The sequence below is a fragment of the Lissotriton helveticus genome, chromosome 4_1 (genome assembly GCF_964261635.1).
Source record: "Lissotriton helveticus chromosome 4_1, aLisHel1.1, whole genome shotgun sequence".
Classification (NCBI taxonomy): Eukaryota; Metazoa; Chordata; class Amphibia; order Caudata; family Salamandridae; genus Lissotriton; species Lissotriton helveticus.
This window is the reverse complement of record NC_136063.1, coordinates 1,365,671,731-1,365,698,883: the sequence shown is the minus strand read 5'-3', so window position 1 is coordinate 1,365,698,883 and position 27,153 is coordinate 1,365,671,731. Positions and strand designations below refer to the sequence as shown.

Here is a 27,153-nt window from a genome sequence, read left to right as displayed (position 1 = left end):
TTTTAAGGGGCACAGTTCCTTCAGGATAGCGCTTGGAAGGCACAGCTCGGACAATTGAGCGCTAGGTGGGTACAGGTCTGGCAGTATAGCGCTAGGTGGGCACATCGCTTTACCTGTTGTGCCCCCAGCAGCAGCAGCTCTCACAGGGTCCCCAGTGCTTGAAGAGGATGACAGGTCCCAGGTTCTTGTTGGAGGTTGAGGAAAATATTTAGCAGGGGCAGATCCTGTATTTCCAGGAGTCTACTACATTTGTGGGAGGAATGCTTATTACAGGTTACCAAAACAATGGTATGGATGTTGTTACATGGGAGTAGTTTTTCCAAAAATGTATAATGTAAATGAAAACATGGAACCAATGAGAAAGAACACACACGTTTAAGAAGAGGAATTAGTGGTGCTTAAAGTATTGGAAATATTTTTGGAGCTATAATACCCTCTTTGGGGGTAATACTAAATTCACACAAAATTATGAATCTTTTAACTGTGGTAGATCGACTTAAACTGATACTGCTGGTGCATTTCTTGTCACAGATACAGAAATGATTGCTATCTAGCCTATTGCTTCTACAAAATCGGCTTGCTCTAGATGTACTTTAAGTGAAAGAAGGTGCAGTCTGTCGCATGTTAAAGGTTCTACAGTGTTGTACTTATATCTCTGACAAAAGTAAAGATTAGCGGGAATATTTTAGCACCATTACTAACTTAGGGAAAGAACTAACAGAGCTAAAAGTTGATAGTTCTTAGGAAACCATTGTAAAGGGATTCTCATCTGTGGGAAGTTGGTTTGCAGCACTTTGAGGAAGTCAAGTGCGAAAAATACTGACACCATTAATAACTATTGCTATTGGCTTACTAATCATAATAATCAAAAATTGTTATTGTAAACGCAAGGGAGTTGAAGAAGAAACTAAAGGGAAGAAAAGAAATAGAGCATGAATTGAATTAGAAAATAGGCAAGGTGGATATAATGACATGAGACATTTGGAACAGGCTAGGTTGAAACGATGAAGACAACTGCATTCTAAAAGTGACAGAATGTGATCAAATGATGATAAGATAAGAATGTGTGATGGCTTGATTTGCCATCAAAGGGGGATTTATGGAGCGTAGATATTAACTGATGTCTACCCTTTATCAATTCTCACCTGTAAAAGTTAATTTCGACAAATATTTCCAGATGAAGACATGTTAACCTGCTAAGTTGAAAAACAAAAGAATAAATACTGCATCGTAAAAGCATGCAAAGTGTTCTATATGATGATACGACAATATAAACCAAATAAAAGAAGATAACATGAGAACTACACATGAACGTATTTATGAGTTGTGAGAAAATAAAACATCGTTAACATAGAGTTGTGTGATAATAACATTCAAATGTGCATTGTACCTGAAAATATATGTACGCATAATGAATTTCTTGAACTGCAAAATCGTTTAAACTAAAGAGATTTTAGGTAGTGCAAATCTGAGCTTTTGTAGCATCTACCTAATAACACATGTTTTAGAGAACAATGGAGAGGTGCACTCCCAAGTTGGTATAGCGTCAATAGAGAACCACTGTCTACAAGCATCATACTCGCCATATACATTTTCTGCTAATCTTGCCCCGACGAAGTTCAACCTTTGAATGAAACGCGTTGGCTGATGTTTTGCACAAATCCCATGGATTGTTTAAAATAAAGATTGATATATTTTTGCTATGAAGACACTGATCAAGCTTCTTTATTGACACTATACCAACTTGGGAGTGCACCGCTCCATTGTTCTCTAAGTTTTGTATTTCTGCTTGACAGTTGGCATCCCACAGCAGCGGGTGCAGGAGCAGAGTGTGCACACCGACTTCCATCATACAAGTAATCTACTCACCAAGAGTTCACATCGAGGAAGTGCGACAATTGGAGTCTGCCGTTGGTTCTCTATTCTCACTAATAACACATGTATTGAGCGTGACACGGTAATATAAGTTGATAAAGAAAAATACAAATGATGCCTTAAAAAACTTTTAGTAGTACCTAATATTGAGATGTAGTAACTTACAGAAACTATAACTGCTATAGTAAAGAGAATCAAAATGCATATATGAAAATGTGTGCTTTATAAATGAATAAACCAGTAGTGATTGAGCAAAGTTTTCTGTAGGGTCAAATGCTTCTTTTACCCTGCATTCATATAAAATCATGTGAGACAGTCACCTAAGACCTATGAGAACTTTCTGTGGATTTTCGTTTCTGTATTTGCTAATAAAGGACTCACCTGTCACTAAGAAGCATATTCAATAGAAATGTAACAGTATTGTTGCAAACCCATGGAAAGGCACCTGAGAACGGATGGACTGTAAGCAAAGTAAAGTTCCACCTACTTGAAATGATGAAATGGGAACACAAATGAACTTAATGGAACTTAATGAAATTTGCAAAAAGGATTACCCAATTCTCTTGTATTTGTGCGTTTCACTGATCACCCCACAACAGCCCACTATGAGTAACCAATGAGAACCCCATGGACTGATTGAATTAATATGTTAAGGGGTGTAAACCTGGAACATTGGAGGTATAATTGCCTAATAGGAGGAGGAGAGGGAACTGGTTATCATTTTCCTTTCCTTCCTGTTATGCTGTCGGACAGACTTTAGATCCCTATTATCTTTCCTATGCTCCTTTCCATCCCCATTGGGTGGAATAGACTTTTATGAACTGAACTATATCTAACTGCAACCTCGGCTCCTGTACTTTGCCAGCTGGTAAAGTGTGCAGGGAAATAACCTTTCGGCTGAGAGGTTAATTGACTCCGACTGTGGCATATGGTGCTGCACATTAGACTTGACCAGATCTAACCGAGGACAAACTTGAAGCAATCAGCTTTGCTTTGGTTTGTATGATTGATAACTGAACCTCAGAATTTGTCCTGTTCTCTATACAGAGGATTTTCCAGCTTTCTAATAATGTTCTGTTTAGTGGTGTGAATCTACCTGTAAAAATAATGTTGTTATTAAATCTTAATTGAAATGTATTTTCTTGACTTGTCCATGCAATACGAGGCTTATATTAATATTGATTGTGTCTCTTTCTTTTGGTCATATTTCTTGCCTCAAGGCATTTGTTTCTGTGGCTGAGAAAGTGTTTAGATTTGGTTTGAGATAACAATTTTTTTATTCCAGGTCCTCATAGAACAATTGTTCACTTTTCGTAGTATTCCAGTCTCAGTGAGCTCAACAAAAAGATCCATCGGAGGCCTATGGTTTGTAGAAATCAGAGAAATTATTGAGATTATTGTGAGATTGAGGATTTTGTTACTGAGATGGGCCTAGTAAGATAAAGTGGTTTGTAGGTTAAATACAAATTTGGTAAGCTTCGAAATGCATCAGTTCCATGCAATGTAAAAGTAAGTTAGAGCATTTAGTGATATCCGCAATATAAGAAAAGATTAAAGCAAAAAGCATATATTTATATGTACAGAATTGAATAGCATGTAGGTGATCCAAACAGGTACATCGTGTTGGCCATACACATTATGCGCAATATATTAGGAAGAGTAGAAAGGAGAAAGAGCAATTGAGAGGTGAAGAAATTACAAAACAAAACCAACTTAGTTGTTGCTCATTGCAAGGTTTATATAATAATTTAAAGAAGAGGAAATGTAAGGTGCAAGAAACCATATGTTTTTGTGAACCCAAATTGTAGTAATTACAAGCCATATAGGATCCTTTGTGAATGGAAATAATATCTTGTTTTATCAGGTTATGGAGGAGGGAGGAGAGGAACAAGAAAGATTAGTGACCCATAAGCCTCTGGGAGAAAATCAAAATTTGCTCCAGGTGCTTATTTACAAAGGCATGTCAAAATGCTCCAGAGGGATACTGTGAGCATGTGAAAAATAGTATAGAGGAAAGGGGAATACTGGTAGTAGGGTGGTCCAGTAGGGCGCACGCTTATGCAATAGTAAAACAGATCTTATCCTGAGAGAGGAAATACATGTAATTAGCCTATTTGGATACTGGGTCTCAGCAGTCACATTAGTGGGGAGGCGTAATAATACTCACATTAGAGGGCAATAATAAACAGTCTCTCATGATGGAGAGGGGTGGGTATGTGGTCCTAAGCTGCAAGGAAATACAAAACAGCAAGTATGTAATACCAAAAAAAATAACATAGCTAGAAGACCTGTACGCGACCGCTTTTGCTGATACTTATTCTTCATCAGGTACAGAATTCTACAACACATGTGACTGCCACCGCTCTCCCACTAAATACCCAGCCTCCACACCCCTGGACCCCACTATGTTATATTTTGGCATTACATGCCTGCAGTTTTTATTTTCTTGCAGCTCAGGGCCACATAACCACCCCTCTCCACCACGAGAGAGGATTTATTATTATCCTCTAAGTTGAGTACCGTAATGCCACATCACTAATGTCACAGCTGAGATCCAGTATCCAGATTAGCTAATTACATTTATCTCCTCTTTCAGGATATGATCCTTTTTACTATCACATATGCGTACACCCTACTGGACCACCCTTCTCACTGTGTTCCCTTCTGCCGTATACTTTTTTTGCATGCTCATGGCATCCCACTGGAGACTTCGGCTTGGGCCTTTAATACTTAAGCAGGCCTTTAATCGCCGGTCGGGCCGGCTACATCGAGCTCTAAGGATATATTAATGTGTGTGTTTATGTTTAATAATTTGTATATATGTTCTGCTGTTTGGCGAAGGGATACTTATTCAAGCATGTGAATATATGAAAGATCCAATGCTTGCAAAGAAATGATACATTTATTCAAACAATCTCCAGCAGACAAACTAAAATGATTACTTTGATGTTAATGTAGACATTCTTCTTAATATTTGATTCAATACCTGATGTCAGAATGCTTGGGGAGCAGAAGCAGTAACAAGTGCTTTTCATTGGTATGTTGTTTCTTTTAAGTTTCATCAATAAAGACTAAATGCCAAATTCTGTTAACATTTCAACATGTTTCTGCTTGCAAACCTATGTACATTCTGGCAGAATAAATCATTAAATATTATTTAATATCTGAATAAAATGAGTGTGGATCAAGTCAATGGAATCAAAAATGACTTACCGAAACAATGGACTTTGACTGTTTTGCCATACTATGTTGACTGTAAGAAAAATAAATACAAATGTTACTTACTCAAACAATGTATTGAACATTACAATTCTCACAAGCTTTGTGCATTCTCCTATTTAGGTCTTGCTTACTGACAGCTTTAGCTCGTATCACACATGTACCCGCATGGCAATCATCTTGCAATGATTTTTTTCCTTCAGAAGAATTATTCAAAATTGACCACTGTGCATGTGTGCAAACACATGGCAACTATTTTGTAATGATGTTTCCTAAAGAATAAGAAAAAAACATTCCAAAATGGCCACTGTGCATGTGTGTGCATGAACAGTGGCTGTCTTGCAAATATTTGTCTTCTGCTTTAAGAAACATCATAATAGGATGACCATCATTCATGCTTATGTGTGCATGCATGACTGCCTGCTAGGGAAAACACCAAGCTTTGCACAGCAAATAGATTTCATGGGTGAGGTATATTGACTTTTTCAGTGCTTGTTTATGAAATACTATACAAATAATTGCCTGTTGCTATCCGTCCCTGATGGCTATATTCTGCTTGAATTCTACCATCAATAGTGTTCTTATGCCATTGTAAAGAATGATTGAACCAAAAATATTAACAGACTTAGAGCCAGATATAAAAAGCTTTCTGAGGTTGCAAATGGCCCATTCACAGAATCAGGTCGTTTGTGACCACCCAACAGTTTATTAATGTACAAAAGGAAATTGCGATTCAGTTACTTGTTCGGTATTTGAAAGGCGCACGTTTAGGGCATCCCTTTCAAATATCAAATCGCAGTGGTATGTATTAATATTTTGCAACCGAATTCTGGTCGGAAACATTAATACTTTACAAGCAGTTCAAAAGAGGTGGTAACTTATTCGCAAATGGGAAGGTGTCACCATGTGATCCCTTGAAAAAGTAAAAACCTTATTTTTTTAAAACCAGCATTGGCCCCACGGACCATTGCCCACTCTAAAAAAGAAAAGACACTTGAAAGTTTAATTTTCTATTTTTTTCTTTTTACACATCCCCTCTTCCTCTATGGAAAACAGGCTGCATTGAAGAAGAAAAAAAAGATTGCTTTATTGAAAAGCAATCACATACATGGTGGTCTGCTGACCTCAGCAGGTCTGTCAGTCTTAATGAGCCAGAAATTGCGACCTAAATCATTAATATTCATGAGGTAGGTCGATTCATGAGGTAGGTCGATTTGTGACCCAATAGAAATCACTGTTTTTTCTTATATAAACAATTGTATTGATATGAAAAACAGTCATTGGGCATATAAAAAGCATTCCATGCATACAGAGAGAGAGTCAAGTCAAGAAATCCAATACATTAATACATAGAAGAAGACAATTCAGCTGTGTCAATTAGGCGACCCCACTGCTCTCCTCAGTTCCGCACCTCCCTCCACTCTACTCTGAATCGCTATCGTTATCAAGCTGTGGGGGCTTGCAAATGCACCCTCGGAGGAATCACTGTTTTTGATTAAAGTTTCATTCATTAACAACAGCAATTTCCTATTTGGAATACGGTGATAATTGCTATTCCTAATGTTAGTAAATCTGGCCGTTAGTGTCTACTAAGGCTTCTCTGTAATGGCTTGATAAGAATGTTGGACTAAATGGGCAAGGATGACTGGACTTAGGTGAATGCGTATAAAGTTATGTGTCAAATAAGTGTCAGCCTAGTTAATGTTCCTGCTGATGTATATGACATCTGGTTCCAAAGAGCTGCCACAAATAATAAAAAAATTGACCAAGCTTAGAATTCCATACCGCCAACAGTGTTTCCATGGCTGATTCATAATCGATGCGGAAGAGTGCCATTTAGGAAAGTGATTGCAGTGTGCACTATGTAAACCAAAATGCACCAGCTCCAAAGAGGAAAAGGTTTTTAGAGTAATCACATATCAAAGAAAATGCACATGCAAGAAGAGGTGCATTTAAATCCACCTGACCCAGCAGGAATCAGGATATCTTTAAGCTCAACCCACAAGTCCACCTCCTCGAACCAAAAAACGTACACATCCTCCAATGCATGATGTATACATATGGCAGGGGTCTTCCAAATGCTGTACATATATGTGCACCAGACCTAGAGGGGTAGATACCACAAGTTACTGCAGGTCATCACAGCAGCTAGGTTGTGCTTTGGCACTAAACTAATGCTTCTTATGCATTTTACAACTGAGCGTTTATGCCCACAAAAATATATATCTTGGCAACCTAAGCAGAACTTATTTCTAAATTATAAAAAATGAAACTTGCTACAATGGAATGAAAAGTTAACATAATTACTGTACGATGCACTTGAAAGGGCTGCTCCAAGGGGAATCATTTGGAAAGATTGCAGTTCCACTAACAGCCAACATAGGACCTTGCTTGTGATTGCTTGTGTTCACCTGTAGTCAGTCAGAGTCAAAGTAAAGCAGAGGCAACAGGAAGTGTCTGTGCTTCTTAAAGTGGAAAGGAATGCTAGAGTAATCCAATCTTTAATATGCTCATTTGGATGGATGGTTGAAGGTAAAGCCCACCAAACCACCTGTCTGATGGGAGGCCCGGCCTGTTTACGTACTTCGCACTAAAGTGCACAGTGAGGTCTTTTCTTCATAAGGAAGGATGAAATGAGATCCCACTGCTTAAAAATAACACTAATTCATGCAACAGAATTTTGAGGGCAGCGCTCAAGCATCTAGTTAGAGCCCAAAAATCCCCCTAAAAATGTCCTCATTTGCCACGCTGGGGTTTTTGTGATATATAAAAAAACTTTAAATGCAATGGCGACTCTTCCTTTATGGCAGAGGTATGTTGTCCCCTCTGCCAGTGGGCTCAAAATGTGAAAAGTAAAACGATAATAAAACGTGCTTATTATCGTTTTATTTTTCCTTTCCCGCCGCGTCTTGGGGCTGAGGCCATCGCAGGGGGGGGGGGGGTGGGGGGGGGGCAGTCACAGGAGGAGTGGTGGCACTGCACTTAGTAAGCATTACGGTTTGGCCGGCTGTCTCAGGACGGCCAAACCGTCATGTGCACTCCCCAACTCGAGCTGCATTTCCGGATAGAGAAAATAGCAGGTGGAGGCTCCCAGTCACCTTTGGAGCGGAAAACATGTCCTCTCAGGCCAATCCCAGAGCTTCTCTCATGCATATAGCTTCACGTATAGGACTTGGTTTGTGTCGTGTTTGGAATTAGATGATCAACATTCTGTCCATCATTTTTTTGTGTTGCCAAGATAAAGAAACTGCAGTCAAATTAATGCACCATATTATAAGCAGTCTATGGATTGTATGCATAACTTAATGTATCAACCTGACGAAGTTTGCGTTGCTCGCATTGTTTCAGCAGACACAACAGTACAGCACAGCACATGTTTGTCTGCTAGCTGGCTGTCTCTGTAAACGTGGTGTTCTAATTTGTAATATGTTCTGTTGGATGTGTTTGTGTAACATGTATTGATGGTTAGTACAGCTGGATGTCATACATCAGCAGGTTATAGGGGGTATCTGAGTGGAGTACAGTGCACATGAGGTGTTCTACCAAATTCTTGTATTCTGTTGGATGTTTTGGGTGGCTTGTCTTGTTAGCAAATGCTGTTGGGAGTTACATGATAGCCTGCTATTAAGCAAATCTCACTTAATTTGGATTTATGTTGTGTGTTTTCACTAATGTGTTGTTGAAAATTACATCATATGTTAAGATATGGTAAATGTGTGCTATTTTTGACACATAGTCACTTCTATCTAATGTGTTCTGTTGGATGTTTATGCGTGGCTTGTCATATTGGCAAGTACTGCTGTGAGCAAATTGGTAGCCATCTACAAGTCATTGTACCAGAAAAAAACTAAAGTTGAATGGAAGTTAAGGCTGATGAGACATCAAAAGGGACTATAACACATAACTGAAAAATACATGAAATTCAGAAGTTAAGATGCCTCTGTGAACTTATCTTCCACAGCGCTGAACTAATTTCACCTTAACTCCCACCTACCCCATTACTCGTAAAATGTGAAAATGAGACCTTATTGACAGCCTATGTCACAGGCAGTGGCAGCTCATCCGGTAAGGTGGAGGAGTGGCGCCCCACTGCTCAAAAGGAAAAATAAAATGATAATAACATAACCTTATTATCATTTTATTTTTCCTATTGCAGTCAGTGGCGGGGCCGGGCTGGCCAGAGCAGGCGGAGGCGTGCTTTTTCCCAATTTTGCCATACAAACATTCATGCGCACTTTGCATGTACCCCACCAGGCTCCCTGTGCCCGTCTGAGCACTAATCCAGGGCTTTGCAGTATTGTGATTGGCTATGGGGAGCCTGTGTGCCCGGGTGCTTCGTGCTGCTGGCTGGGACAGGAAGAAGGAAATGAAGAGCCGAGGACGGAGGACGCGGCGGCTGGCGGATCTTTCAGGTAAGTCCTTTCTTTTTATATTCACTCCCCCCCACCCCCCACACACCCCCGTCCATCAAAAGTCATTGGATGCGCTCCTATTTATCTGACAGGTGGCAAACAGTAGCGCTCCCTCTGTATCAATCGGAATTTGTAAAAAATGAATACGGAGTACCGCAGGGGTCTCAATCAGCCCGATTTTGTTTAATGTGTATCTGCGACCATTGCTGGGGATCATTAAAACGCAGAACATCAGTGTGATTAACTACGCTGATGATACCCAGCTTATGGTGTCCCTGGATGGTGACCAAGCGGATTCACTGGAGAGTTTTCATGCCTGCGTGTTTGAAATGGCAAATTCGCTGAAGGGTAACTTGCTTCAATTTAATAGCGAGAAAACAGAGATCTTACACTGCAAACGAGGATTGCCAAATGATTTCTGGCCAATAACCACAGATGGCTCGTTGACACCTGTAAGCTCAGTACGCAATCTGGGGTCAGTTTTAATGAGAAAATGAACTTTGGAGTCCCACGTCAACAAATTAGTGGGAGGATGTTTTACTCTCATTCCAGGACTGCGTAAAGTACTACCATTGCTGCCAGTCCAGGCAAGAATTACAGTGGTCAGAAGCACTATATTAAGCCGCCTAGATTACTGTAACACCCTACTTCTAGAATCCCCGGGATATCTGATTGCCAGACTTCAGAGTATCCAGTCAGCGGCAGCTAAGCTTGCACTGACACGAGCACGCCGCTCATCAACAACACAGGCATTAGGAGGCTGCATTGGCTCCCAGTGACTCAAAGGTTTCTGTTTAAATCCTTGTGCGTAGCTTTTAAAGCACTTCATGGACAAGGGCTCAGGCTGATCCAAGACAGATTCCAATGGTACGTACCCACATGCAACCTTCGCTCTTCTGCCTACCTTGCCAGGGTTCCTAGGCCAAAGAGAGCAACCCTGGGGGGAAGAGCTTTTAGTGTGGCGGCTGCCCGCCTCTGGAACCGGCTCCCCCTGGAAATCAGGAGCATACAGATTTTACTGCTGTTCCTTAAGAGAGTAAAGACCTGGCTCTTTCCAAAAGTTGATCTCTGAGTTAGTAATTCCTATGTACAGCTGCTCCCATTTAGATCAGCTGCCTAGCTTCCGTTTTTCTTTGCTGTCTCAGCGCCAGGATGCCCGCAGGGTTACAGTGCGCTCTACAAATGATAAAAATACATACATTAATTAATTAATGGTTGCAGGGCATGTAAGAGCCAGTGAGATTGTATACCTAAGCACTGGCGCGAGTGCAGTGAAATGGCGATTGTACGATTATCTCTTTGTTTGGCAAGTAATTGTTATTTTTGAGGAAGAGATTCAGTTAGTTTGTTCCTATGGTACACAATAACACTGGATATATATATATATATATATATATATATATATATATATATATATATATATATATATATATATATATATATATATATATATATATATATATAAATCAACACTCCACAATGCTTGTCAGCACAAAAACGGAGAAACAGACACTTTCCTCAGCTTTTCATTTGTAGGTATTTATTTTCTTTTTTTTTTCAAGTGAATTGCATGTGCAACAACCGACGCGTTTCGGCGAACTCAGTCGCCTTGCTCATATATATAGTGCTCTGTTGAACGTTTCCTGGGAACAGAGACATCCAGTTAGGAGACATACATGTGCTGTGCTGGAATGTTGTGTCTAATGTGTCTGTTGAAACGATGCGAGCAATGCAAACTTTGTCAGGTTGATACATTAAGTTATGCATATAATCCATAGACTGCTTATAATATGGTGCATTAATTTGACTGTAGTTTCTTCATCTTGGCAACACAAAAAAATTATGGACAAAATGTTGATCATTGTAAAACATTCACCCCCAGTCACGGATCTGGGTTAAATCCATCTTTTTTTGCTCATCATGCCTCCCCAGTTTGGACCCAGACATATGAAAATCAGTCCTGACCCTGCTCTCCATGGGAACAGTTCAGTCCAAACAGCTAGGCCAGGTCCTCCCTGGATGGAAGCTAGCATCCTGGGACCGGTTTCGGGGTATCACTCCTCATCAGCCAGGCTAGCTTGAATCCAGTTGCACAGTGAGCACAGTACCCAGGCTTGGGCATACCCTTCTTAATGTTGACCAGACTTCAAGAAGGCCTGAGCCACTGTATTCCGTTAAGACATGTATTGTTGATATCCATGATTTCCATGATGCTCACATCTCTATTTTCATTTCAAGTGCCACATCTCATTGACTCCACGAAATCACTTTGAATTCTGCTTGATAAGAACCTAAACAATACAGGAGCACATCAGAGCATCTACCAAAGGAGGGAACTTCCAGCTGGTCATCCTAAGAAAACTCAAACCCTACCTTCCCTATGAGGATTTCAAATCGGCAGTGCAAGCACTGGTCATCTCCAGACTAGAATATGGCAGTGCTACTTTATGCGGACTGCTGAAACTCAGTTTAGCCCCCATCAGAGCTTCTCTAAATGTGGCTAAGAGACTTATCACAGGTTCCAAGAGGACCAACCACATCTCGCCGGACTTGAAATCACTCAACTGGCTTCCTTTTGAGGCAAGGATCCAATTAAAGATTGCTTGTATGGCCCATAGAGCTCTTCACTTTAATACCCCACTCTACCTGACAAATAAGCTGGAACTTTCTGGGGGCTCCCGGTCCACAAGGAGCACCGACACCTTGCTGCTCAAGCCAAAAAAATTCAATAAACTTAAAACCCACAATCGTACATTTTCGGGACAAGGCTTATTCCATCCACGTTTGCCTTCAAAAGGGAAGTGGAAGCGCTACTTATGATCAATGCGCTGATCAAGAAGCTTTGCTCCTCTTACCTCGAGACTTTCTGGCTATCTAAACTATTACTTGTCATTTGTTGCGGCCTACTGTCAACTGCCATAATGTCCCTTTTGTTCTTGATGTATATTGCCCTAATTTTCTTTCTACCCTAGCCTTCTCCCTATTTTCCACCATTATGTCATTTTTGCTCTTGTTCCACATTGACCTACTTGTACCTTGATTTGTCTCCTTGAGCTGTGTTCCTATGTCTTCTTCAACCATATGTAAAGCGCTCTGATACCCACTTGGGTCATGTTCGCGCTATATAAAACTTATAAATAAATAAATTATCATGTTTGCTAGTTAGAAGAATCAGTTAGTGTTTTAGCCTTGGGAAAATGTTAGACTAGAGAAGATAATTGAAGCTTGACGATGATTTGTGCTGTGCTCGGGAATGGGAGAGAGCCTCCTGTACCAGGTGCACCGGACTGCAGACACTCTCAAGGCCATGCAGTTGTGTACTTCTTTGTTTGGTGCTGTGAACTTGGGGAGTCTACCTACTCCCAAAAGATGGTGTATCCTGATTGGTCTATTTGGAGGGAGTTGGTGAAGAAACTTGTAGAGATTCTGTGTTGCTATAATTGTGAGCTATTTAGAATAGATTAGCAGATCCTGTCCTGACTTTGCTGATGGAAGACCTTTCCCTAACTGCTGCTGGAGAGCCCATATTTCCTAAGTTCTTGAGTTAGGTTCTTGAGCATTTTCTTCCTTTTGCCCTGACCCTTAATTTAGTTAATCTAATGCTGACATCTTCCGCTTAGAATTTCCCCTTGCCACTTTCGATGCTTAAGGAAGTTCTTTTATGGAACTAATACATATCTGTTTTGCATATTGTATTTGATTATGATTTGCTTTTTCATCTATATAATATGTAATTTCAGATCGTACAACCAAAACAATATGTACATGTTTCAAATGGGGGTGGGGTCGCACACTACTCACACACCGGCGGTGTCGCCCCTAAGGACTCTGGTCAATGTAGTAAAGTGTTCGCGATGCATCATCTTTCGATCTTCTGCTATCTTCGCTGTCTTCGCCATCCCTTGACACGTGTTTCGGGGTATCACCCCTCATCAGCAGGGATAGGCCGTGTACTGGGGTTGCCGATGGCTGCCAATATCTGCCAGGTATAGTACCACTCAGGCGCGTAGGTGCGGGATCCCAGGCTCGTCAGCCCAATATGTACATGTTTGTTTCATCATTGTTTGACCCATTAATGTAAGCCTGCAACTTTGACTAACTTGCTAATAAACCTTTATGGTTTGAAGCCATCATCTCTGTCATCATTGTGGAGCCAAATCAGTTTCACTGTAATTTGGTTTGTGTTTCTGATGCTATCTCCTTTCAAAGACAACTCTAGGACCTACAGGTATAAGAAAGTGTGCTGGATCATGAGAAAACAGTGAATTACCCCTTTGTCCATCCTCCTCATCCCAGTCCTTCCTACATGAGGTGTCTCCACCTCACCCTATTAGTTCCCTCATTCCCTCACACCTCCTTCATGTTTCGGTCTTGTCTAGAACAGCTTCCAGGTAAGCATGGTACACTTTGATGACATTATCTTGAGCGATTTGCTTTGACGGGTGCAGTGGAGGTGCAGCAATCCGTTCTGTTGTCTCCTAGTCCATGTGCTGGGATGGGAGGGTGAGATATCTGATAAGCGTGCTGCATCGTAGTCTATACACTTCAGATTGGGGTATGATGGCTTTCACCAGTATTTAATGTGAGTGCAGGATAAAGAAAGTCCTGCACCAGGGGTTTCTATGCACGACAAGTTTGCACAATAAGAGATTTTTTACCTATAGAAACCCCTTTGTAAAAAAGGTCTGTGGCATTAGCGCAACAGCTTTTGAAGTGCAGAAGAGCTGAGAAAAACTCTGTTGAACTAAAACGTATTGTCCAGAGGAGGAGATGGTTTCTTTATCGAGGTCGGACCTCCAGACCACGATTTTGTAAAGGGAGTGGCCTCTGAATTAAAAGAGCCAGCTGGGGATGGACTAACCTATAAGGCAATCTCTCAGTGCTGGGTGTTTAAAGGCATGTTTTATGACCAGTGTGCTGGTTGTTAATGTGGATTTTAAGCACAAATGCATGTAGTCTTTGATTCCTTGCAAAACACATATATATTGTGTCTTTACAAGTTCAAAACTGCCCTTATTTGCAAACAGCTATCTGACCCGCTAGGGGAGGCCACTTTTATTTTGATGCCTGCTAAGGGACTTGGATGGAGAAATAGCTGAAAAAGGGAACTACATTCAGGGGAAGCAATTCATGGAGATGAAGAAACAAATTTAAGAGGTTTTTAAATTTTGATTCCACTCCACAGATGTCAAACGAGTGATTTTATTCCCAGTATAATGTTCAATCCTTAGGGTGAGCTTCCATTTTTATAATGTATCGAATAACATTCTTTAGAAACAAAAGATGGTCGTAGAAAACTTTTAATTCCAGAGATTTTTCAATCAGAGTTTTATGAAATGTTGACAAAGAGTTCCCACAAATTCCAAAAGCGAACTCATTTCTTTCCAGCATGGCATCTTCCTCATCCGTACCTTCTGAAGCAGCATTGTAAACTGTATGTATTGGATAAGAAGGTCAAAAGTACTCTTAAAAGATCCTATATAATTCTAATTTCACAATTACAACTCAAACCTATGCAGCATATGTAGCTCAGATGTTGCTGAAAGACTTTAAATCTCTGTTTTATTGCCTTCTGAAAAGAGGCAGAGACAACCACAGTTCTGTGTAAACAAGTTAGGGAAGTTTCTTTCCAATGCAACTTTTGATACTCTGTGGTGTTCAGCTACCTCCATATGGTCTTCCTTAGCAGTCAGAAGATTATTGTAGATGAAACTATAGAAATCTGAGCTTGGACCAGGAGCGTTAAACCCACATCTGGAGGTTTTGCTCAAATCTCTTTGGTCCAGAATTAAATTACCTTATTCCAAAGACTGCGGGGGAGATACAAATCCTACAACCATTAAGGTATTTATCTTTGAAAAAGCCTTTTCTCCAGAAACAATCATGCAAGGGGCATAGGAATATTATCATCCCTGGCCATGGCTGAGGGGCTCTGTTGGCTGAAAAATCCAGATGTCAATCAGCTGAACTTCCACACCCAAAAAATATGAAAGGGAAGGTCCATTAGGGGGAGGTTAATGAACATTTGAGAAAAGTGAATAAAAGATAGATAGGTTCTGTTTGTCATCAGAATTGGCTATTCTGTCAAATTGAAAGAGTGGCCTCCAGAACCACTTTTTTAGGAACCCCCTTCACCAAAGTTAGAGATCAAGGGTAAAGCTCTTTTACAATGAGATCTTCTAGACAAGGAGGTAATCATGGAGGTTCCACAAACTCAAATAATCTAGTCATGTATTCCTTTGTATATCTGGTTCCCAAATCAAATGGAAGGTATCAGACTTGGATCTTCAGAATGCATACTTCCACATTCCCATTCATGCGAGTGGTCAACATTTCTAGTTCAAAGCCCTCCCATTCAGTCTAGAATCAGTACAAAGGGTGATTGAGAAGGAATAAGCTCCAGTAGTTGGCATATTGCTTTTAAGGTGCATTCATAGTTATCCTCATCTGGATGACTGGCTAGTATCTGCTTCTTCTTTTGTTAAGGAGGAGACTGACATAAAATAGAGTTTCAACTGTCTGAAGGGCTTGGGATTTATAAACAACCTTTATAGGTCAAAGTACAATCAAGTACAGGAGAAGCTGTTTTTCTGGGTGTGGTTCAACACAAATCTGGGTTGGGTTTTTCTACTTGTGTCACGGAGAATTACATTGTCAGACATCCTGTTTTATCTTCTATCTTTACCCACAAGCCCTAGCCAGATTCTGGTTGAGGGTCCAGGGTCTGATGGCAGCAACAGCTGCAATAGTCCAATAGGCACATCACCATCTGAAGTAACATCACCTTATTTTAGACAAGTAGCCCCCAGACTCATAAGCCTTTGAAACACTAATTCCTGTCTCACGAGAGATAGATCAAAATCTAAGCTGATGACTGATGCCAGAGAATCTGGAAAAGGGAATGCCGTTGGTATCTGCTGTGCCATTAATCTTAATGTATGATGGGAGTCAGTCTGGGCTGGGTGGAAAGTGTAGACTCAATCTGAAGTCCTGCAGTCATTGAACTGGAGGGAATTGTCAGTGATTCTGAATGCACTCAAGAGTTTCTGCACAGACAAAGAGGTAGGCCGTAGTTTTGTCAATTGTGAGGGAGGAACTAAAGTAAGACCCCTAGCAAAAGTAGCACAATCCCCGTGGTTTTTGGAAGAGCTATCTTTGATATCCCTAAAGTGCTGTACATTCCAGGGAAAGAGAGAACTTTCAGGTGGACAGCCTGAACAGGAATATCCTGTCTTCTGTGAACTTTCAATTGGGGAAGAAGGAATTTCAACAGCTCATAGTATTTACAGCCAGCCCTGGCTACATCTGTTTGTCTCTCCATCCAATGCCCTCCTTTCCCAGTTCAGTATGTTAACTTAGTGCAAGAACATTTGGGGAAAGATGCCCTCTTAGTAGTCTTTCCAAAGGGTGTCCTTTATGTGTTCCTTCCTATCACTCTTCTCTTGAGGGTGCTTCTGAAGAGTTGTGAAGAGGTGACAATCATTCTTGCAAGAAATGTGCATGAGCAGAGCACGCGCATGCGCAGTTTTAGCAATGATTACCAGAGACGGCGAGGAAGAGGAGGAGGGCAGCCCGGGAACTCCGCAGTACAGGTAATTGTTTTTTGTTTTTGTTTTAATTAATTTCTAATTAATTTTTAATAGGGGGCAGAGGCGGCTGGCGGAGCCAAGCCGGGCAGAGTTCCATGGAGTTTGTTCCCAACTCCGTGGAAATCCGCGTAATCCAGCTCCGCCCAGGGTTAATATTAATTCAGAAAAATAGAAAAGTGGCAAAGCTTTCTTGCGCAAAAGACAATATTTACACTCCCCAAATCAAAAACAATCCACAATCACAGTGTGCTCCCAAGGACAGGGACAGCCACTTGTATCCCCTGATATGAACCAGTAAACCAGTCCAAAATGAAAATTAGAAAGAATGTCCTGAGCACAACTTTGCTCCGAGTAATAAGAAGTCCAATTAATCTTCTTTTATGGTGATTTTATTTATCAAGTCAGATAAAATCTTCTTTTCAATCATATATGGCAATCTTCAACAATTCATCCAAAGCCAACACGTGTTTCATCAATAACGATGCATCCGCATCTCTGACTTCTTAAGGGCTATAATTAAATTTAAAAAAAACCATACTCTATCATAATGTATATTCTTTAAGACACCACCACCATATCACCCATGTGACAAACGATAATCACAGAATGAATTCTAGGTGAGGGAATCATTCCTGGTAAAAGGGTCATATTAAACTCCACTACTAAAGGTACATTATGTTGCAAAGGGTCTAGATCGATTCAACTACATAGAAAATGACAGTACTTAGTGCAGCACCATTAGAAAAAGAAAAAAGAGTGAAAGCCAAAAAATCCTTGAGTGAAAAAACCCCATGCTGATGTTCCAAATTCTGCTCACCTATCAGGATATTCCTTCAATTCCAAAATTACCAACTAGTTCGCATCGCACGAAAAAGATCACTGTATCAGTTTATAACGCAGCACTGTTGAAAATAATAACCTAATGTCACTAATTGAGCAGTATACATGTTAAAAGATATTATAATATATAAAAGTGTAATGATTATCAGATGGGAAGCAGTCTTACCGCTCAATATTCCATTAAGCTGTCCAAGTGGAGTGTAAAAATTGACTCGATCTGTTGATAAGTGTCCTGTAAATTATAGATATATTCTATAAGGTTTCATCCCTATTCCAATTTATATACACAACTGTTATTGCTTTTAATTCATGTAATTTAAAACATAAGTCTCTCAAAATTTCAGCGTTTGCATAGTCCGGTAAATCGAGACTTGCACTGTATCGATTCATCCAAGCTACATATTTCGTGCAAATCTCGAGCTTCCATGCCATACCATTTCAAAAAACCGGAGCCATTTACAATCCGCGAACGCCACTACCTGCTATGCACAATAATAAATAATTGATAAGTCCCGCGAAATGCAGACAAACGTTACATCCACATATCCTCGATCATACCCCGACATGGAAACCTAGGTCTGTCCACTAATAAAAAGCCAAGTTCATCTTCATTAATTAATCCCTGCTCTCGCCACTGTTTCAAATGCTCATTTATATTTCGTGTGATGTCAAATGTCGGGCTGTTAGACAGTTTTACATAACATTTACTATCACTCACTTGTTCCAAAATCTCATTATCATAATCAATTTGATTCATAACAATCATACATCCACCTTTATCCGCTTCCCGGATAATAATGTTTTGATCATGGGCTAAATCATCTAGAGCTTCCCTCTAATGCTTAGTTAAATTTTCTTTAAACCGATAATTCCTATGATCCCTTCTAATAATTTTCCATTGGTCCATCTGATAGGACAGCTTTATAAAAGGTGTCTATATTGTTATCGTTTGACAATTGGGGGGTCCAATGTGACTTTCTCTTAAGCCCACTATCTTCACTGAAATCATGCTGTAGCTCCAACTCCAAAAAATCAATGAGAGAATGGACACTTGTAACTACGTTACAGTAGGTTTGCTTAGATCACCCTCATAAACGCTATGTTAGTCTTAGCAGGCCTTTATGTCAGTGATTTTGAATCCAACTATGTACTCACTGACACAAATCCATTCGTTACCAGTATACTCTAATGGAAACGATATATAGATGATATCCTGATGATTTAAAAGAACAACAAGGACCTAAACGTATTTATTGATTGGCTCAATGCGAGAGACAAATGGTTAAAAATCACCTTCACATCAGACAATACTAGTATTGACTTCCTGGATTTAACAATTTTCATTGAACAAGGACAGGTTGAAACAAAAACATTTAAAAAACCAACAGCAAAAAATAGTCTCCTGTCATACAATAGTTTTCATCCCAAACCTCTACAGGACAATCTACCTTTTAGCCAATTCTTGAGGCTAAAAAGGAATTGCAGTAAGGAAAATGATTACAGAACACATGCCCAAGAACTAAGCCAAAAACTGAAAAAGAGGGATTACAAACCTTCAACAATAGCCAAATGTAGCAAAAGAGCAAAAAATCAACCAAGAGAATGCCTTTTACAAACTAATGTGAAGGAACCAACAACAGACCTTGTGACATGTGTCACAACATATTGCCCAGCAACATACGCAGTACAGAAAATAGTCAACAAAAACTGCCGTATTTTAACAACGGGCAAATTCAATTGTCCCAAGCCCAGATTCGCGAACGCAAAATCTAAAAGACTTACTCGTGCACACACGTCCAAAGAAGCACCAAAAAGCTACAATAGTGAGAAATATTGAGATGGCTCCAGTGACTGGACATTACCCATGTGGTATGTGCGTTGTGTGTAAATTAACAACAATGACAAAATCCTTACAAATGACAAATTCGCTGCTCTGGACACAAAGGCAGCATACAAACTGCAATTCCACGCATGTAATTTACATGATACAGTGCCCCTGTGAGAAGAAATACATAGGCATGACCTGTAGAAAAGTAAAAATAAGGATTGGGGAGCACAAAAGCAATATTAAATTGAAAAAGAATACAACAAAACTGTGTACCCACTTTGTAGAATCTGATCACAAGGCAGAAGAAATGAGGTGGACAGTGATTGAAATGCTCTGTGACAAAACTGCAAACGCAGAAAAAATACTGTACGAAAAAGAACAAAGATGGGTAGATCGTTTGAAAACACTTTTAGATGGATTGAATGACAATATACCGTGGCACCAATTTGCATAAGAATAAGAATGAAATAACATATAGAGTCAGTACTCGCCATGCAGTCAATTTCATGTATGCCCGCCCCCCCTTTTGTGAACCAGATGACTGGATCCCCAGAAGTCCAATCTTGATGTCTTCTACAACACATAGACCCCTTCATGTATAACATGTAATAACCCTGAGTACTTTTCCTCCAGAGATTGAATAACCACCATCGATATGTCGCAATAATTAATGACTACAAACTTGCCAGGAGAAAACATTTCCATTGCGATTTATGCTTTAAATTCAGTCCCCTTTCTATTTCCCTCAGATGAAAAAGGAGGCAAGTGACGAGGCTTCCGCGTCCAGGGGCAGAGCCAGCACTAGACGCGGAGTAAGCCTCCACATGCGGGTGAGAATCGCGGCGGAATACCGACCGGCAGCGTCCTTTTGAAAATTACGGTAATGTAAACGCCTATATGTTTCCTCCTCTTACAGCCTGGGACCAGCGCGTCCTTAATCCCCTGAAGACGAGCAACATTGACCCTTTCAAGGTAATTCTCTGAGACGAGTAGCTACCGTAAACCTCTATGAGGAATGAGAAGTTAGTCCTCGCCAGTTTGTAAATATTAGCCAATAGCTGTTCATATCGTTTACATACAGGCTAGATGGTTACCCAGACAGGTTTTTTATAAAACCACTTACTGCAAGTAATTCCAACTCCTTCCTGGGCAGAACGTAGGTGTTCACCGCCAAATAATCATTTTGGTTTACGGGGTGGTATCGACATGGGAAATCACCACAGTACCGCAATTAACATCTAGAAGCACAACATGAGGGTAGAGTAACATCTGCAAACCCTCACTGGGCATTATGTATAGTACTATATGTCCATGACTCATTACACATTCTGTCCAGAGGTGTTGTCGTAACAATATCGTAACCAACATTAATAAGCATTGCACAGAGGGATAGTAATACCGAAATTCCCCTTTTTTCCTAGAATGAGTATTACTATCTAAGTTGATGTTTTCTCCACTCATAGCGAACCACGATGTTCTCCATAGGGACTAATACTGTGTTTTCCTGACGCAAAAAAAAAAGATTTTTTTTTTGTTGCGAAGTTAGTCTTAAATCAAGATTGAGTTATCATGCCAAATATGTACCCCCTATTTTTAGAAATATGTTTATTTCATTACAGGTACACTGCACCTATTTTGAAACCAAGTGGTAGACAAAATTAGACCACTGAGCACTTCACAAGTTGTGTGAGTAAGCCTTTTATTGTGTATTGTTTGTCCTGACGAATACCCCATGGACCCGGCTGGGCGAGAAGCGGCAGAAACATGTTGACTTTGTTATAAGTGATATAATAAGATCCAGTAACTCGATCAAAATATATACCCTTTGTTTTTAATAACAGACTTCATCCTATAACAATTAAAGTCTCCTATGGGATGTAGCCTTGTCTTTTTAAATAACCTTCTTTGTGGGGGTATCTGCACATATCTCTGGACACTACTACGCTGCACCAGAGGTTGCTTCAGGCTTGAGGCAGGCATATAGCACGTCTTTAGAAAACCCAATGATAAATGCCATAACGCATATGTGGGGCGGAGAAACGATATAAACCGCAACCAAGACTAACATAGCGTTTATTTTTATTTTTTGCAGAGTTTTATATAGCGCGAACTAGACCCGAACCGAATCGGGTATCAGAGCGCTTTACATAGCACCAGTTACGTTACATGAGGACACACATTCATTTTTTGTTATGCACGGGGAGATTAAGTGATTTGCCCAGAATCACAGGATGTTTGGCGTCATTACCGAGACTCGAACCCAGTTCCTCCAGGTCCGAGGTCGAGCGCCCTAGCCGTTGGGCCAACTCCTCTCCCTCCTTTATGAGGGTGATCCAAGCAAACCTTCTGTAACGTAGTTACAAGTATCCATTCTCTCATTGATTTTTTGGGATTTGTCTTGGGGAACTGAATGGACATCAATTCCTCCTCCCTACTTTGATGATTGGTAGCTCCAACTCCTGCATTAATTTATGTACTGTCATAGGGTCATCCTCATTTTCAGTGATCGATAGTAGCATAACAGTATTCTTTACATCTGATATACTACAAGATGCTTGTAAATTCTCATGCACATGGCTTGAACTAGAATGTAAAAGTGACAAGGTACAATCTAAAGTGAATGTATGGATACAGGTCGATATCAGTATTTATGTGTTAATAATGTCTTTACTGTATATGTCGTCATATATATAGGAATTTTGCCATTAATCTTTTTGTGGTGTTCCAATTTAGAAGTCAACGTTCGATTTCCCGGGGTTCGATTTTAATTGTGGGATATCTATAGCACATTGTTGTGAATTAAGACACAGTATTTTCTTGGCCATTAATACAGTCCGGATAGGTGTGGAGATTTATTTCAGTGTAAACATAATGTGCATTTAATTGTACGCGGGCAATAGATTTTACACAGTTAGTAGCACAATAAAGCTTTCCTCTAAAAAGAAGACGAGTGAGGTAAAAAACACCCAGACTATGAAGTGAAGTCTTGCGCGGCCATATTGGAAAAGTTTCCGTGGGGTTTGTAAGTCTACGGTTATATGAAATTCCCTTAAAAGTACAATAATCTGTTTTTATAGGAATATAGATTTTGCACATACTACGGCAACACAGTGCTTTTTAGAGATATTATTGAAGACATAGTTTCGCTGCTTCTTTTGTCCTTCTTTTAATATAAATACTGCCCGGGAAATTAAGATAGGTACATAGGAGAAGTGGTCGATATAGCAAAAACATTTAACAATTATTCAAATAGTAGACCAAACAAAGAAATGAATTTATAGTACACATAAGGGTTTTAATTCTTCAATTTGATCAAGAGATCTTCAGTCCATAATTCTATTCTTTCAAAGAAATGTCAATCTATACAATATAATACAGTGCTCTAGGTGCACAGAAGATGGAAAGGAGTAGGAGTGATTGGGTCTGTGAGGGATGGGGTAAAGGTAAGGTGATATGAACACAATTCAATCTTATTCAATAGAACCTTTACAGCCTAACTTCGGTCTGCAAGTCCCTTCAAATACATTACACATAGGGCAACATTAGTTAGATATCGAATCCTATGGTGTATGTCCACGTGTGGAAGGTTGCCGACGTTTCGACCCCTGGTTATAAGGGTGAGCGGATCCTCATTCTGGGGTCTTCCTCAGGACAGGTAGGTAGAGCACCTGAAATCATAGAATTGAATCAGTCTTGGTCTAGGGGGACAGGGTCTACTAAAAGTATTATAACAACTACCAGAATACCTACATAAAAGGTCGGCTGGTATTGTCCGATCTTCGTAGGTGGCCATCATGCTCAATCATATCTGTAATAGAGGTATCCTGGTTAGTGGTCTGGGTTATACGCTGAATGGATTAAAGATTATTGAAAAAGGCAGGAGGGGAACAAGCGGAGCAGAGCTCATTAATATTACCGATGTTCTCTTGATTTCAGATAAAGTTCCATGGGGTATGATGGTGTGGCCGGTCGGTCGACACCCATCTCCGTTAAATTTTGGGGCCCGAATAGTAAGTTGCGTCGTCAAATGGCAGCGTCTTTCCAAAGTAAAAGGAAAAAAGAGGGGTATGAGAGCGGCACTCGTGTGCAAATGTTAGAATTCTGCACAGAATGCCGGATCTAAAATGTCAAACCAGAAAGAGGGCACTCCTAATTTATCAGGGCTCAAGAAGGCAAAAGTATCGTAATTGAAAACCTTATCAAGTATGAGAGCACGCTTTTGAGCGATTAGAAACACATCGCTTATCTCCTCGAGGGCCTATATTAGCGGGTCAAAATGCCCGGTGCAAACAGGAAGGGAGCAGTGCTTAGGGCTTGCTTATGAGCGTTTCACAACCACATCTCGTCTCTACTTAAATGCCGGGTTGGCGGGTCGTGGACATATTGCCGAGCAATGTTAAAGGCATCAGGGGGCTGCGTACAAAGAAAGGGCTACACAGGGGCCACAGAGTCTCGAGCGAGGAGCTTCCCTCGTCTTACCTGGACTTCTACATTAGATCTCTCATCGGACGAGCTGTCTGCAGCGCCGGTCCCGGACTGCCAAAGGAGAACCGGTGGGCGTGGCCTCAACACGCGGTGCTGCAGCTAAATGCTAGCGAAGGCTCGGTAGCGGAGAGCCAATGGGTGTATAGTAAAGCCGTGTCTTATCGGTACATGGAAGATATCGAATCGAAGCCTATTGTGGCAAATCGAGGGATTGGGAGTCAATTCTAACAGGAGTGATGTTAACTATAACAGTCTTCAGTTTGTACAGATAACCAAGAAGGGTGGTCATGGCGCATGATTTCATAGTATCGTTGGATAACTATTAAAGGAGTGATGCAGGTACATGGCACCATGAGGGAACATCTTAGTCGAGGAAGGGTATATTCATGCTCGTGAGAGTGCAGCGCATAGGTTATTGTATGTGTCCCGTATAAAATCTTAACATACATGGTTGGATAAAGACAATCTATTCTAATACCTTGCAGAGTGGAACACATATTGGTATAATAAAAGTTGAAAGGCACATTAGTCAAAACAAGGTTGTATTCCTGCTAATAAGAGTGATATATGACAATACAGGTACATCTTGGTCGAGGAAGGATATATTCATGCTTGTGAGAGTGCAGCGCACAGATTGTTTTACATGTCCCGTATAAAATCTTTACATACATGGTTGAATAAAGACAATCTATTCTACTAACTTGCAGAGTGGAACACATATTGGCATAATAGAAGTTAAAAAAGCACATTAGTCAAAACAAGGCAGTATTCCTGCGAATAAAAGTGATATACGACAATATATAGGTGTATTCATGACGCATTATACATTAAATATAGAGTAAATGAAGCAGTCAAAACAAACATCTAGCAGAATGGAAAACGTATTAGTCACATCACTAGATGGTGATAGAGACATTCAATGATAATGCACAAGAATGTATATGTGTATCTAATGTATTACCCTGCAAGTGGTGAGCACCTCCTGTGGGAAACTCAGGGTCTACATTATTTAGGCTCTAGACCCGCCATTTGAGCATAGGTTGCATCCATTTCATTGAGGCCATTCTCTACTGTGTCTAAATGATGCATCCATTTACATTCTCTTATGTTCATGATTGGACTCAGGTCACCGCCTCTGGGTCCTAATGTGATTCTCTCCAGTACAAGCCATCTCAGCGGTTCTGGATTGTGTGATTTCGTTTGAAAGTGTTCAACCAGAGGGGCCCCTACTGTTTGACATCTAATGCGGCTGCAGTGTTGAAGAATCCGATTTTTAATTTTTTGTTTGGTCTGGCCTATGTAGGCAAGGTCACAAGGGCAGACGATTGCATATATGACTTCACTCGTATTGCAGTTCGTATGTGATTTTAGATCAATCGTGTGGTTCCTGTATGCCCATGATTTAGTTTCCATAGATAGGGCGCAAGCTTTGCATCTAGTACATCTGTAGTGTCCCACTATTTCAGGTAGATTCCATAGTGTTTGTTTTGTTGCCGGTGGAGGTTTATCTAGGAGTCACCTGACCACGTGCTCCCTGATGTTTTTAGCTTTTTTAAAAGCATGCATTGGTGGTTCTTTGATTTCTATGATGTCAGCCACCAGATCCCAGTATTTGTTGATCGTCTTCTTAATTTCATTGCTTTTGGTGCAATGTGTTGTTACACAGATGATTCTGTCTTGTGTGTCTGGGTGTTTTTTGGGTGTTATGAGGGACTCTCTGTTGTTAAACCAGGCCCTCTTTCGGGAAATCAAAGATGGCGCTTACTCTGCATGCCAGTCCGATGTAATGAGGAGCACTCTCCGATGCCTGCTAAGTGACTGTACGAGCTTGTTGGCTTGAGATTATAGTCACGTGGTATGGCAGGAATAGTACAGTGTCGGGGTATGATCGAGGATATGTGGATGTGACGTTTGTCTCCATTTCGCGGGACTTATCATATATTTATAATGTGCATAGCAGGTAGTGGCGTTCGCGGATTGTAAATGGCTCCGTTTTTTTTTTAAATGGTATGGCATGGAAGCTCGAGATTTGCACGAAATATGCAGCTTGGATGAATGGATACCGTGCAAGTCTCTATATACCGGAGTATGCAAACGCTGACATTTTGAGAGACTTATGTTTTAAATTACATGAATTAAAAGCAATAACAGTTGTGTATATAAATTGGAATAGGGATGAAACCTTATAGAATATATCTATAATTTACAGGACACTTATCAACAGATCAAGTCAATTTTTACCCTCCACTTGGACAGCTTAATGGAATATTGAGCGGTAAGACTGCTTCCCATCTGATAATCATTACACTTTTATATATTATAATATCTTTCAACATGTATACTGCTCAATTAGTGACATTAGGTTATTATTTTCAACAGTGCTGTGTTATAAACGGATACAGCGATCTTTTTCGTACGATATGGACTAGTTGGTAATTTTGGAATTAAAGGAACATCCTGATAGGTGAGCAGAATTTGGAACATCAGCATGGGGTTTTTCACTCAAGGATTTTTTAGCTTTCACTCTTTTTTCTTTTTCTAATGGTGTTGCACTAAGTACTGTCATTTTTAATGTAGTTGAATCGATCTAGACCCTTTGCAACATAATGTACCTTTAGTAGTGGAGTTTAATATGACCCTTTTACTAGGAATGATTCCCTCACCTAGAATTCACTCTGTGATTATCGTTTGTCACATGGGTGATATGGTGGTGGTGTCTTAAAGAATATACATTATGATACAGTATGGGTTTTTAAAAAATTTAATTATAGCCCTGAATAAGTCAGAAATGCGGATGCATCATTATTGACGAAACACGTGTTGGCTTTGGATGAATTGTTGAAGATTGCCATATATGATTGAAAAGAAGATTTTATCTGACTTGATGAATAAAATCACCATAAAA

General features: G+C 40.2%; 1 long non-coding RNA gene across 1 annotated transcript in view; it reads right to left on the bottom strand.

Annotated features, from left to right (window-relative positions):
- LOC144827517 (uncharacterized) overlaps positions 1–24,375 on the bottom strand; it is a 113,095-nt gene extending 88,720 nt beyond the window's left edge. Inside the window, exons 1-3 of the long non-coding RNA XR_013610228.1 lie at positions 24,243–24,375; positions 5,089–5,128; positions 1,146–1,196 (exon numbers count right to left, since the gene is read on the bottom strand). This is a non-coding gene — a long non-coding RNA (uncharacterized LOC144827517). The remainder of the gene's footprint in view (positions 1–1,145; positions 1,197–5,088; positions 5,129–24,242) is intronic.
- Positions 24,376–27,153: the final 2,778 nt, after the last annotated feature.